Genomic DNA, 14135 nt, shown 5'->3' on the forward strand with positions numbered 1-14135 from the left:
TAGAACTCCCTGTAGAACCCATCCACCTACAATGCAAACAAAGCAACCGCAAATGCTGCTGTTTGCACGCATTCGGGTTTGAGAGTACAACAACCATGACCAGTAGCGAGCATCCAGTAGCATCGAGTGGTTTCTATTCATCCGACACCTAATGATCACTATCAATGGGCTAATGTTCCGCTCAATATCAGCTATTCAACACCACCGAGTGGATTTTCAATAATGAGACTAACAAGAAAAACACAAGGTAAAACGAAAACAATAGAAAACGCGAGAATACCAAATCCTTTTCCATGGTATCAGAATGCATATCCACGATTTTCAATAGGGGGAAGAGATTTGCAGCACTATACACGGATAATGCCATCGCTCCATAATACAGATCTTGCCATTCTTGACTGCGTTATGGTCCACAGGGGGTAAAAATCTGCTCCGAAAGAGGAAGAGAAAGAAAGAATGGGAAAGAGAGACATACTAAGTTTCAAGCTTCCGGATTTCTTCAAGACTATAGCACCTGCACCGTGAACGTGCATTAATTTTTAATTCCTATTTTTGCTTCTGTACTTCCTTTTTCCATACTCTACATCTAGTACATCATTTTCTTATCGGTGGCTATGTGTATGAGTGTACAAACTGTGGGGTGGAACATCATACTTGGTTGTTCGTTCGTTTGTTGCAATCCGCCCGACTTGCTGCTTGTCGTCCGATTGTGCGATGGTATTTACACGCCAAAGCATAAACCACCCCCCTGGGAAGGGGTGTATATGCTTCAAGGATAGCAAACCACAACCACCATTCCGGAAAGCGTCATTCAAATGCAAACGTGCATTTTTATGCCCGGCCAAAAACTATATTCCCATCGGAGCACGTCCACCTCGCTGCATCTCATGGGCGTGATTTGCTTCCCCGTCTAGGGATGTCCTTGGAGAGCGAGAGAGAGAGAGAGAGAGACAGGCTGTAGTTGCATGCTGTTGCAAACTGGATTTTGCGTTTTTTTTTCTATTTCAATGACTTTATTCATGGGAAAAATTATCTAAAACCTGCCTCACCGGATCGCGGCCGCTTTGGCGGGCAAAGAGAAAACCAAACACGGTTTCCACTTTCCAACCAGCCCAGCAGGCGGTTCATTGTGGCAGATCTCATTTGCTTCATTTTTCCGTCCAGCGTCTCAAAGCTTGAAGCTTCCTTGCAGCGCACACACAACAACGGCTCGAACGAAAAAAAAACTCCTGCTTGATTACGGGATAAAACATTTGCGTTTCGCGCCAACGGTTCCATTTCGTGTGATGATTCTCGTAAAGAAAATGAGGATGGCCGGCGCACGTGGCGCACACGTCCATTGCGTCGCGGACGCGCGACTGCCGGGTGCGGGCAAGCGATCGGGAAGGAAAATACGTGATGATGAAAAAACAAATATCTACAGGGCGTATAAACATACCCACGCTTCCACACAAACAAACACACACACACACACACACACACACACACACACACACACATATCTGCACACGGGAATGACGCCCATGCCAAGTGTTGGACGCTGCAGCTTCCTTATCCTGTGGGAATTTGTTTTCGGTGCCATTTTGCGTGCTACTGCACAGCGCTGAGCAGTAGGGTGAGGGACGCACTGGAGAAGAGAACGTTAATGAACATACGGCATCGTTGTCGTTTTATGCTGGAGAGTCCAGCACCAGCTCCAGCACGGAGCTTCTTGCCATCCGGCGTACCATCATCTTGCCGCGCTGCTTCTTGAACACTTGCGGTGCTAGGCTGCTCTATCTGCTCCATCCACATGTCCGTTCGTTCGGTGCGGAATGGAAGAAGGTTCGGTCGGAAAAAAATGTTCCCACGTGCATTCGCTTCCACCACCTTTCCCGGGCAGCATCGGTAGCGAATGCGGGATGCGAAATTAAAACGCTTTATTGTTATGGTAATCGGAGGAATGTTGATGCCCGCCTAGCGAGCGTAAATGCGACGAAGCAGGCGTAATTTTCATGCCACAAACCATTACGTTGATTTGTTCACACAAATCTTGGCGCACCATTTACCCGGGGCGACCGTTGTCCAGCGAGTGGTGCTGTGCTTTTACCGGCAGGCTCGTGTGCAGGAAATGGAAGAAGCGAGACTAACTTTTTTTTTTCTTGTTCGTGTGTCACACTTTTTTGTCTTGTTTTACGAGGCAAACTGTCACTGGGCGTCTCGAGAGAAACTTTTCCAAACCACTGTTTTTTACGACTGTCTCCGGCGGCTAGTTTGCAAAACTGTGAGCACTGCGATTGTCATATTCGATAACAAAAATATTAACCCAATGGTTTCGCTGGGCTGGGCACGATGGGTGCACGAAAACTTCTTTGCATTTAATTTATGGCCAACACAAACACCGAGCTGCGAAGATCGTTGCCAAAATCTTGCCTTGTCTGCGAATTGAAAATTATAGATTTTGCATATTTTTGAGTGCGACTTGTCTGGGCTAGTTCTCATTGGCATTGAATTTATTTGTCTAAGTGTAAGTTTATATCGAAAAATGATTTAAATCTATGTTTTTATCTATTTATTAAGTTTTCTGATATTACCCTACAACTATCGTGATTTTGTAAAAAAAAAAACAATAAAAGTATTCATTTGGTGTAACAGCCTAATCCAGAGTTTCATGTAAAATGCATAGCGAAGACATTAATGTTATTTTTAATATCAATTTTCTCAGCAAAATATATCTACATTACTTACTTACTTATCCGGCACTACAACCGCTTTGCGGTCTTGGCCTGCCTCAGGAGTGTCCGAAACCGCTCACGGTCTCGCGCCTTCGTCTGCCAGTCCGTTATCCCGGCCTTAATGGCGGACGCCTCCACGCCATCTTGCCACCTCAATTTGGGCCTACCACGCCTCCTCTGTCCTTGTGGACGGCCTAAAAAGACTTTACGGGCTGGGTCGTCCGTTTCCATGCGTATAACATGGCCAGCCCACCGGAGCCTGGCGAGCTTTATACGCTGTACGACAGTGAGGTCGCCGTACATCTCGTATAGCTCGTCATTATAGCGGCTCCTCCATTGTCCTTCCACACATACGGGGCCAAGTATCCTTCTGAGCATCTTCCTCTCGAACGCGGCTAAGAGGGTTTCGTCAGATTTGGACAGTGTCCATGTCTCAGAGGCGTATGTGAGTACTGGTACTATATAGGTACTATATAGTCCCAGCTTCGTCCGTCGCGACAGGTTCTTTGAGGTAAACTGCTTTTTCAGGCTGTAGAATGACCGGTTGGCAGCCAGCATCCTTGCGCGCAACTCAGCTTCCATGCTGTTGTCGTTGCTGACCTTTGACCCAAGATAGGTGAATTGTGGGACGACTTCAAAAGTGCGTTCACCTATCTGTACGTCACACCTACGTAGATTCGGATTATTTATTGGTAGGTCCGCTGATGTTGCCACCATCAGTTTGGTCTTTGCCTCGTTTATCTGCAATCCGAGGCTCTCTGCCGCCTGCTCAATCCCTTGGTAGGCTTCTGCTACATAGGAGAGCCGCAGACCAATGATGTCTATATCATCAGCGTATGCCAGGATCTGGGTTGACTTATAGAAGATGGTTCCCGTAGTCTCCACCCTCGAGTCGCGGATGGCCCTCTCTAGCGCCAAGTTGAATAGGAGACAGGCAAGCCCGTCCCCCTGGCGCAGACCTTTGGTGGTAGCAAAAGGTCCTGAGAGTTTTCCATCCACCCTCACCTGGCATGTGACGTTGGTCATAGTCATTCTAACTAGCCTTATCAGTTTGGCCGGGATTCCAAATGAGCTCATAGCGTCGTACAGTTTTACCCTGGCTATGCTATCGTATGCGGCTTTGAAGTCTATGAAGAGATGGTATGTGTCGTTTTTGTATTCAGCCATCTTCTCCAAGATCTGCCGCATGGTGAAGATCTGATCAGTGGTTGATTTTCCGTTTCGGAATCCTCTTTGATAGTTTCCTACTATCTCTTCGACGTGCGGGACAAGGCGATCCTGAAGGATCAGGGAGAATATTTTATAGGCGGTATTCAACACCGTAATACCCCTGTAGTTGTTGCAGTCCAACCTGTCTCCCTTCTTGTATACGGGGTAGATGATGCCGAGATTCCAATCACAAGGCATCGATTCGCTATCCCACACCTCAGTAACAATTTGATGAATCTCGTTTTCTAGTCGTGCACCTCCATTCTTGACCAGTTCAGCTGCAATTCCGTCGGTTCCGGGTGCCTTGTTATTTTTCAGCCGACGGATAGCCTTTCGCGTTTCTTCTATGCTAGGTGGCAGTAGCATGACACTATCTGCTAGTGGCGCTTCTAGCTGTTCGTTTAACTGGTCGTTGAGTAATTCATCAAAGTACTGAGCCCACCGCGAGAGGACCTCTGGCTGGTTACTAACCAGATCTCCATCCTTGTTGCGACAGCAGGTTACCTTAGGTACCACGTTGTTTCGGTGACCTGCTATCGCTTGGTAAAACTTTCGTGTCGGTCCGTACGCCTCTCTGGTTTGCTCGAGTTCCCGCATGTTTTGCTCTTCCAAAGCATGCTTCTTAGAGCGGTGAACTCGTTTCTCTTCGCGTCTGAGCCGTGAATATTCCTCTGCGCATGCCCGCGTTCTATGCCGTTGCTGCATTGCTCGGTATGCAGTATTCTTACGTTCGGTCACTTGTCTGCATTCATCGTCGAACCAGCCAGATTTGGTTCGAATATGCAGATATATCTTTGAATATGCAGATATATCTACATACACGAAGCTTTTCCATAACATTATGTAGTTTGACGTATTTTTTTGAAATTTCAAATCATTCTTAAGACAAACAATATCAAATTTTGAAATATATAAAAAAATATCTTTCCAACTGTGGGATCGATTGCTTTAGTAATAAATAATCTACATGACCTTTTTATTGTACACTTAAGAACAAGTAAACTATTTTTTTAATAAATAAATTCAAAGAAAATCCGAATTGCATTTTTTTGTTTGTTTTTATTTTTGTCGATAATACGTGTCAGTGTATCCATATATTATTTTACAGATACAATTATATACTTGACCAAGAGAAGATTTTAGACCAAACCAGTTCCATTAACTTGTTTGCTTCTGAACCAAAATTAAATCAGAAATAATAATGCTGAAGCAACCCTGACCTAGAAAAGTTTACCAAACACAAACCTATTCACTGCCCTTTGTCTCCCATTTGCTAATTAAAAACGAATACTAATTTCCTACCCATCTCTACCTTCCCGCTACGGGGACACTGCGACATTATCTTACGGTTTCCGTCACTCGTTAAGGTTCAGATAATTGCTCTACACCGCATCTTTGTGTAGCTTTCGTCGGGCTATGGCTGTTTCCAGGGTTTTTTTTTTGGTATGTGTAAACTTTAGCCAACATATCCACTGCCCATTTGCTGTCGTTGCTACCCAAAGCCGTTAAAATAAATCCGGCATGGTTTTTACTCTAGCGTCTAGTGACAAGAAAAACGTAAACGATCAGTAAAAACAAAAATAAGCCAACTCTAACAAATGACACGAAGAAAACGCTTCTCAAAAGCCATTACACCTAATCTGGCAAACTTTTCCAGGTTTTTTTGACTACTATTAAGTTTTTTGTGTGTTTCGGTTTAAGGTTTTCAGCTTGTCCACACAGCCCTTGGGGCAATGTGCTTCTCAACCGCGCAACGTTGCAGTTGACCATTGGCTTTTTTCTCCATTCAGAAGGCTCGAGACTTTGAAGCAAAAGGTATCCTGGTACCCTACCGCTGTGTTAGTATAGAAAACCCGGGTTTGCTTTTTTTATTATTTCCTTTTCAAACAACGTAGTGCCTCTGTTGGGGCACTAAATAGTAAAACAGAGCAACACACAGAGACACACTCTCCCACACTGTTACGTTCACACTGAATGAGAATCAGCAACGATGGAGGAGCGGTGGAGTGGTAATTTTAGTTTCTGACCACGCTAACAAGCAGCAAACAAATGACCCGGGGGCACCGTAGCTCACCTGAGTGCCAACGAGGGATTTTACGACACCCTCTGTCTGCTGAACGCTCTCTGGTAGCGAATGTCCTGCATATTGTATCGAATCTTCGAGGTCGGCTAGTGTGGCAGCAGAAACAGATCACAGAGAGGAAGAAACATCAAGAAAACTAAAAACAAACCAAAAAAAAAGTCTTTCGAAAGAAGCAAAGCTGATACGTTCACGAGTTTTTGTGCAAACAGAAAAGAAGAAAAGACAAAAATCTAAGAACAAACGAGCAAACTGAAAGCAAATGAAAAGTGAACCACACCAGTACGCCACACATGGGCAATCAGACATGAAACACGATCAACAACAAAAAATGAATAAACCTAGCAAAAAGAGAATACTAACAGCATCCGAACACGGAGACACTCTAGCGAGCGTTAGCACGTTTTAAATTATTTTCAAATTTAAATTTTTAATGTTCCCCAGGGGAACGATTGCGATGCCGGCATTTTCTGCCCTAGCACGAGGGGCAAACACGGCGTAACACTGCTCGCCACTCCCGCTGGAAAGCTTCTGTGTGCAGCGCAACACGCTCTTTGAAAGCTTTAATAATGTCATTAATATTATCATCGCCATTTGTCGCGGCATGTGCGACGTTGGTCGTTTTGTTCTCATCGTCCTTTCCCGCCCAACGGAAAATGGGGGCAGCGGGTGAAGGCACCCCGGGGAAATCTTTCGTGTCCGGATTTTCTACCAGGCGAAGTTTAAAGCTCGGCAACAAGCGACGAAACGAGCGAGGAAGGAAGCGACACTCTTGGCAAGGGAGCTTGGCGTCATCTACAGGGCTCTAACGGTCTACTAGCAATTAGGCAGCATAGTTTTGCTTCACGGAGCACCGAGAGTGTCCACACGGGCTCGTTAAGGTGCCAGCTTGGCTCGTCGAATGTAAGGCTCATCCGCCGATTAGCTCCCGGTCCGAGGGCCGGGTCTACAATAGCCAATGTTGCGCTATGCGGCTACCAGCACACCCCTGCACTGTTTGTCGGGAGTTGCCGTCCACGCGAACCCAGTTGTTCCTGAAGAAGATGGGGTGGGGCAGATCCAGCGTCGTTAAGATAATAGCCCGAAGGACGGTGGAAACATTTAAGACGATACTTTATATCAATTATTACATCCGCAAGCGCTGCAGAGAGCGGCCACCCGAACGCTAGATGAGCTTTTCCAACCCTAGTGCTTTCTCGCAGTAATCTTGAATTCTCGAGAAATGCTGAGATAATGCTGGCAGGCAAAGAAGGAGCCATCAGTTGTTGTGTAAGAGTGCGTATTTATGTGAGCATGGTCAAAGTAAAACTCAGCTTCTTGTCCTCCAATTGGAAACAATCTATCCAGTTTCTCAAGCACAGTCACGCACACACTAAACAACGAGCACGAAAAGTTCTTCAGCTCATTGTGCGAACGTTGTGCAAAGCTCGTGCAAACCTTTCCTCAACCTTTCCTCGAGAGTAAGGATTCGAACAAAAGCACCGAGCACCAATTACGCCCTTTTGCACCCCATGGGATGAAGGTTATTAAATTGAAAATTAATTATCCTCCCGTAACAGGTGTTTGCTGAAGTCAATCAAAAGTTAGCATAAACACAGCACGGTGAACCACGATCCGCATTACGCTCGCTTCTTACCCCCTCAAGAAGGTTGATAATCGAGACAACGCAGAGCCTTACCGGTTAAGTAGAGCCTATTGGGTGGGGATGGGAGGAGAGCGTTTCGATGTTATAGAGTGCGAGCGCTATCCGAGCGGTAACGAGACCGGTAGCCATTGTAAGCTTTCAAGCGAAACCATCAATAGGCTTTACCGTCTGGTTAGGCCATTGAATGGGTGGACTGAATGGATAACCCAAATGCTAAACAAGGACAGAGGCTGTGAGGTTGTGTATATATGTGTGTGTGAGAGAGAGAGTGAGAGATAGAAGGAGGGCTAGCGAGAGAGAGAATGAAAGGGAGCACATCTGGCGAGGATCGGTGGATCGTAATGATGATTTGTACTAAATAGATACAACTCTACTAAGGAAAACCGTAATGAAAAGCTGTGCACTTTGTGTAATGTTTCCCCTGAATAAGGTCGTCGTCCGCAAGCGTAGCTTTTCTTTTGTTTGTTTTTGTTTTGGACCGTACTTCTTTACATTTTTTATTCAAAGCAACTCGAGAGCATGCTCGTTTAGTTCAGTGCATGTGCCGCCTTGTTCTAGGTCGTTTCTCATAATTTGTATACAAGTAACTGAGCATGGTAGAACATCATGAACAGTACATTTCGAGCATATGCTATTGATTCGATGCAAATAATCACTGCAGTGTAAACTAGGATAATGCAAGCATCTTTGGGAGGTTTCAGCTGTACATGTTTTCAAAATAATTTGGTGACAGATGGAAAACAGTGCATAGCACTCCTACCACACTATTTTTCTTTATTATTAAATTATTTTCAACAGTTCAATTATATTCGATAAACTAGCATGAATGTTATGGGGATGTTTAATGAAAAACATGGTATATGCCACTTTTTTTTAATTCTTTGAGCTAGATTTTTATCATTAAGGCAAATAAACAAATCTTCCTCAAAATGCATTAACTTGTTGCACAATAAGTCTAAGCCATGAAAGTTGAAACTCCTCCTCCTCATATAAACTAAATATAAAAATGTCTCTTCTACTTACTTAATTAATCAAGTGCTTTGCCTTAATTAAAGAAGTATAATTATACTGAAAAATCTGAAGCTTTAAATACTAAAAAATATGTCCCTGTTTAACTACTTTCATTGATTATTGAAAATAGAGTGAAATCTCTCTTAGATATAATCTATTCAAGATGATTTTTTTTTCTTTAAGATGAATATTTTGACGGTTCCGCCTTATTTCATACATTTTATGTCTCTTAAAGATGAAGATCTCTCTAAGTTGAGCATTCTATAAAATTCAGATGCGATTTGGCACCAGAAAATTTCTAACCGCAGGACTCCACAGAGCGCTATAACACACGCTCCGATAACTCGGAGCGCAACATAACAACTGACAGCTACCGAACGCTTCCCAAAACGCTTGGAAAGGAAGGTAAAGCGTTTCATTAACTGTCAATCTTCGCAGTAGGTTGGTAGCTTTTGTACGAGCAATGAGCTGCCTACTAAGGATATTCACAATATGTTACCAGCAAAAAAGCGTTTTCTGAAGCGTTTGGCAGCTGTCAGTTGTTATGTTGCAGTCCGTGTTATGCTGAGTGGAGTCCTACGGTAAGATAAATTTTTGAACGACAGTTCACAAAAGTATTGGTCCAAGGATGCCAGGTTTTTTCGGTGGTTACTTCATAGCACCAACTTCATTAGTTTTCCTCAGCATAAATATATCTCTAAGTTAACAGTCCCTTGAAGATTCACCTTAGGGAGATTTCACTGTAATACAGTCTGAACTCACTGGTTGAACCAAAGTGTGTGTATATGGTCTCTATCTGTATATAGTATATGGTGTATGGTCTCGTCCCATACAAATTGACAACTTAATTCTGAAACAAAAAAGCTCCTTTTGGCAGAATGGGTGAAATTAATTTACATAGGAACGGTTCGCTTTTCTTAGCAACACATACGTAGTATACACTGGTGTCCTCATCCACGGCATTATTTTGGTACAAAAATGGATTTTAATTAGTTCAGATTTGATTTAGCTTACAATTAGAAATATTTTACATGTTTTCAAAGTATTCTATTGAAAACAACGAAGAGTTTAAGAGTGTTTGTGTATTCGGCAAGTCTCCAGAAAGCTTTTTTGAGGAAAAGTTTTCACCCGTTCTGTCAAAAAGTCAAATTTTGTCAAAAAAAAAACAGTTTTGAGACCACCTGGTCTTCATACACTTTGGTTGCGTGCCAGTTATTGGATATGAGCTTTTTAGTTGGCACCTTTTTCCATACAAGAAACATTTGAAAATTTTCTCAACATGTCATAAGAACTTGGTGAAATTTTTAAAAATCGGTTTACCCATACAAACGCATGCTTTTTAATTGAACTGTCAGCCAACTATCGAGCGTTCAACTAAAAATCATCCCAACTAAAAAGCGTTCAATTATTGAATTCGGACTGTACACTAATTCTTAAACCTTCAAACTGAACAAAGTTTCTATGAATGAAAGTATAAACAAACATAGCTCTGCCGACCCATTGCCATATTTCGTTGCTAACTATTAATCATTTATTCAAACCAACCTCAGCCCAAAGTTCTTGTTTTGATATTCCTTGAGGCCAAATTCCATAAAGAGCACAACCACAGCAACTAAAAACGAAAACATTCCGTCCGGTCACGAAAATCCTTCAGCTTCACTTTCCTAATGAATGAAACATTTAGCCACTCAAGTGCCAATCACATCAATTTGCCAAACCCACACGAGGGAAACCCATTCGGTTCGATCTAAACTGTCCCATGGGGGTGGGAACCCCCCACCCCCTCTCAGCAATTTGTACCGCCTCCCGGTGGACTTAATCATTACCGGGTACGGTAATGTCTTTATATGCACTCCGACGTCCCATCGGTGGCCAATCGAATACGCCATCAAATATCCTTTATCGTGTCAAGTGACCACCGATACGCCACAAAGCAAAGGGTTTCAGTTTTGGGAAGGTTTGTGTTCGTTCCTAGGAAATCTGAAACCGACCCTCACTGGCTCCCCAATCCCTCCCCACACCCCTTCTTCGGACCCTGCGTTAACCATGGCGGAACCTTCAATCTTTCAATCCTAGTCGAAATCCTTTCAACTTGATAAATATTCATGAACATCAGCAAACAGCACCCAGGAGCTCCTGGCATGGTACCGGGCCTGTCGCTTAAACCGGCTTTGATCGAGAAAGATTGTGCGAGAAAATACGGCACACATACCGGATGGTAGAACAGACGGCAGAACAAAAGAACATGTCCCCTTTTGCATGAACCTGGACGGAACATCTTTCTCGATTCCGGGGACAGTTCTAATTGCTTCAGAAATCCTGACTCGTGCGGGGCAACATGGCCCCCGTCTGCCAGTTATGGTTCTTTAATTTTGTTTTCCACCATTTCTACCGCCAGCTGAGATCGACGCTTGAGCGCACACAATCAAAAGCACACCCTGAAAAGGTGCCTGACCATGCAGTAAACTGGGTCAAACGATCTCCAATACACCCACATGGCCATGAAAACCCCGGACACACTACGGAAAGCAAACCCCTTTCTCTCTGGGTTCACTCAATCGCTCGGTCTCTCTTTTTTTTTGCACAAATCCTACCACGGGAAAATCGGAAGCGCTAGTTTAAAGTCTAATCAAAATTTGCATCGGCAATCGGATCGACATCCCGGTTCCGGGATCGCTCCAAAACAAAACAAAACCCTGGCCAAAACAAAACGAAATGAAAAAAATGGGAAAACAAAACGATTCGGAAACGATGATGAAATTTTCCGCAGGCTGACTGGCAGCGCTTCACAATCACTGCGCTTGACAAAGGATGGAACGGGAAAATCTAACCGCTTTCCCGTTCCCATTTTGCTTGTCCTGCCGCTACCACACGAAGAGTCGGACGCAAAACTCGTTGTTGGTTTGGTGTTGTTTTATTCCGTGTGATTCAGACTGCATCAGGCAAACGGTGGAGAAGACAGGTAAGGAAAGGGTGTACACTTGCTCGAGAGCAGCACGAAAGAGCCGGTTAGAGCGATGAATGAAGGGTAAAATGGAGAGGAAATTTCAAGGAACGAATATCACGGTTGAGCTGAAGTGCACTATCGTTCCATAAAGACTAGAGATTTCGGTTTGCCGGAATGGATTGAAATAACCACCGTCAGTGTATATTTCTGAATGTGAGCGCGTGTGTGTGTGTGAGAGAGAAAAACCAGAAAAGAATGAGAGAAAATATGAGTGATGACGAGATAGTTGCAATGCATAAGACAAATAAACAATACTCAATCGTTGTGTGAAAGCAGAAAACCTTTTCCACCCCGCATGTCGCATCTGCGACATGTCGTCTCAGCTGGCGAGCTTTAGGAGATGATACATGCCTTCCTCCCTCCGACTGGAACACTCCAATCCCGCTGCACACTTTAGCACGCAAAGCAAAGTGTTCATTCGTTACCGATATCTGCCTTTGGCGTTAAACCGGAAAAGTGATTGCGTTGGCTTTACGGGAAAAAGCTACCGCAACCGAATGTGTCACCGTCAAGGAGAGCGGAAAAGCCGTGGCAGCAGTAGTAGCATCACCACCACTACCATCACCACCAACAATCATCCACAGGCGCATGAAAGAGATTGGCGATGGAACAGGAAAAAAGGAGAAGGTTAACAGAAGAAGGATAAAATAGATAACACTACTCGGGAAAAACTCTTCACCATTGGTTAGGGTGTGAGAAACGGCGACAGCATAGTGCTTGTGTGCAACAACAACAAACACACACACACATACACACAGTCATATACGCACGCAGAACAAACGAGAACCGAGAATCGGCTTAATAATAAAGCTATAAAATATTCGTTTCATTTATGCAATAAAAGCTTATAGTTTGAATAGGAAAATAGGACTGTGTTCTGCAACTCAGGCGCTGCATCAGCCACCAGGAGGCAGCAACCTCGTACCACGTCAAAGAAAAGCATAATCTATCGGTCTCATTCTCTCTCTCTCTCTCTCTCTCTCTCTCTCTCTCTCTCTCTCTCTCTCTCTCTCTCTCTCTCTCTCTCTCTCTCTCTCTATCGACTATACGTCGTACACTCCGGAACAGCAGAACGTCAACCATATGATAGTGTTGCGACAACACTTCGATAGAGCGAAACCGGAAAGACGGTGGACGGCCGTTGGTTGTGCCTTCCGCCATTCAGAGCTTCTCCCCACCCATCGCCATCTGCTTCCACGTGGTGAAAGGCAGTGAGAGGAGTAAAAAATAATTAAACTCAAACGTGCATTTTATATGAATGCCACTTTTCGGAAAGCTTTCCACAAGTTTCCGCCATTCCCAGATGATGTTGCGAGAAAAAGAAGAGCCGGTAGTGGCGGAAAAATCAAGCAATAAAAAGTATCACGTTTATTATTGCACTGGGTACTCTTTTTGTTTCGGTTTTCATCTGCCATGAAAAGTGGATCAGCTTTTCCCTCCAAACTGGATTCTGCTGATTGTTGCAGTGTTCTGCACACGGTGAGCCGAGAACATGCAGCCGACTTGGGAAAGAACAATAATCGAACATTGCATAAAAGTAACGTCCATGCGGCTCCGGGACAGTACCGGGAAATGAGTGAGTGTATTTATTTTTCCGGAATATTATTATTGCCGGCACTGGGCTGGGCACTGTGTATATTTTTGATAATCTTCCAATAGAACGCGCAATTATTGTTCGTCAATTTGAGGGTTTAATTTGTACGAGCGACACTGGAAAGATCGTTACCGTCATCAGCTTTGCTAATGACACTTAAGCCCAAAAATCACAACCCGGTAACTCACAGTAACACTTTTTACAAAATAAGTGGCACAGCATGCAAATTGACTCGCTTGCTGATATTCACTAAAAGTGTGTCATGGTAGAAGGGGAGAGAGAGAGAGATAGAGAGAAAAGACAGAAACGAGTATGACGATCCAATTCATAATTCGTCGTTGTTTATGGTGTGCAACTTATTACTAAGTATTATCTTACAATATGCACCATGCTTCTAGAAATATGTAGTTCATAAAGGCTCATGAAATATTCTCCGGGCAATGCTGCGGGCTTCTTATATGACCCAATTTTTGACCCAACATCGTTAATCGTTAAATTTAAAAACGATATAGCGTTTGTCTGATTGTTGTGGCTGTCTATTTGATGGAGTATTGCTAATTATTGACTTTGCTTTCTTCTTCTTCTGCTATTTGGTGTAACGTCCTGGACATGCCGACCTATATAGGATTTCGAGTAAAAAATATGTTCAACTTACTTTGTATTCTTATACTGCAATACTTTCCAGAATTTGACTAGGGTAACTGTACCAGTAGTCGGCAGTATACCTGTTTTCGACAGTGTAACTACAAACATGTAATTACGCAAAAAGCGTTTAAAATAGTTTCAACACATATTTTTTAAATATAGATATGCTCATTTGTTATTCAAATACGAAGTTTCACATCATTTCCTTGCATATTTTTCAAAATATCAAA

The sequence above is a fragment of the Anopheles merus genome, chromosome 3R (assembly GCF_017562075.2).
Source record: "Anopheles merus strain MAF chromosome 3R, AmerM5.1, whole genome shotgun sequence".
Classification (NCBI taxonomy): Eukaryota; Metazoa; Arthropoda; class Insecta; order Diptera; family Culicidae; genus Anopheles; species Anopheles merus.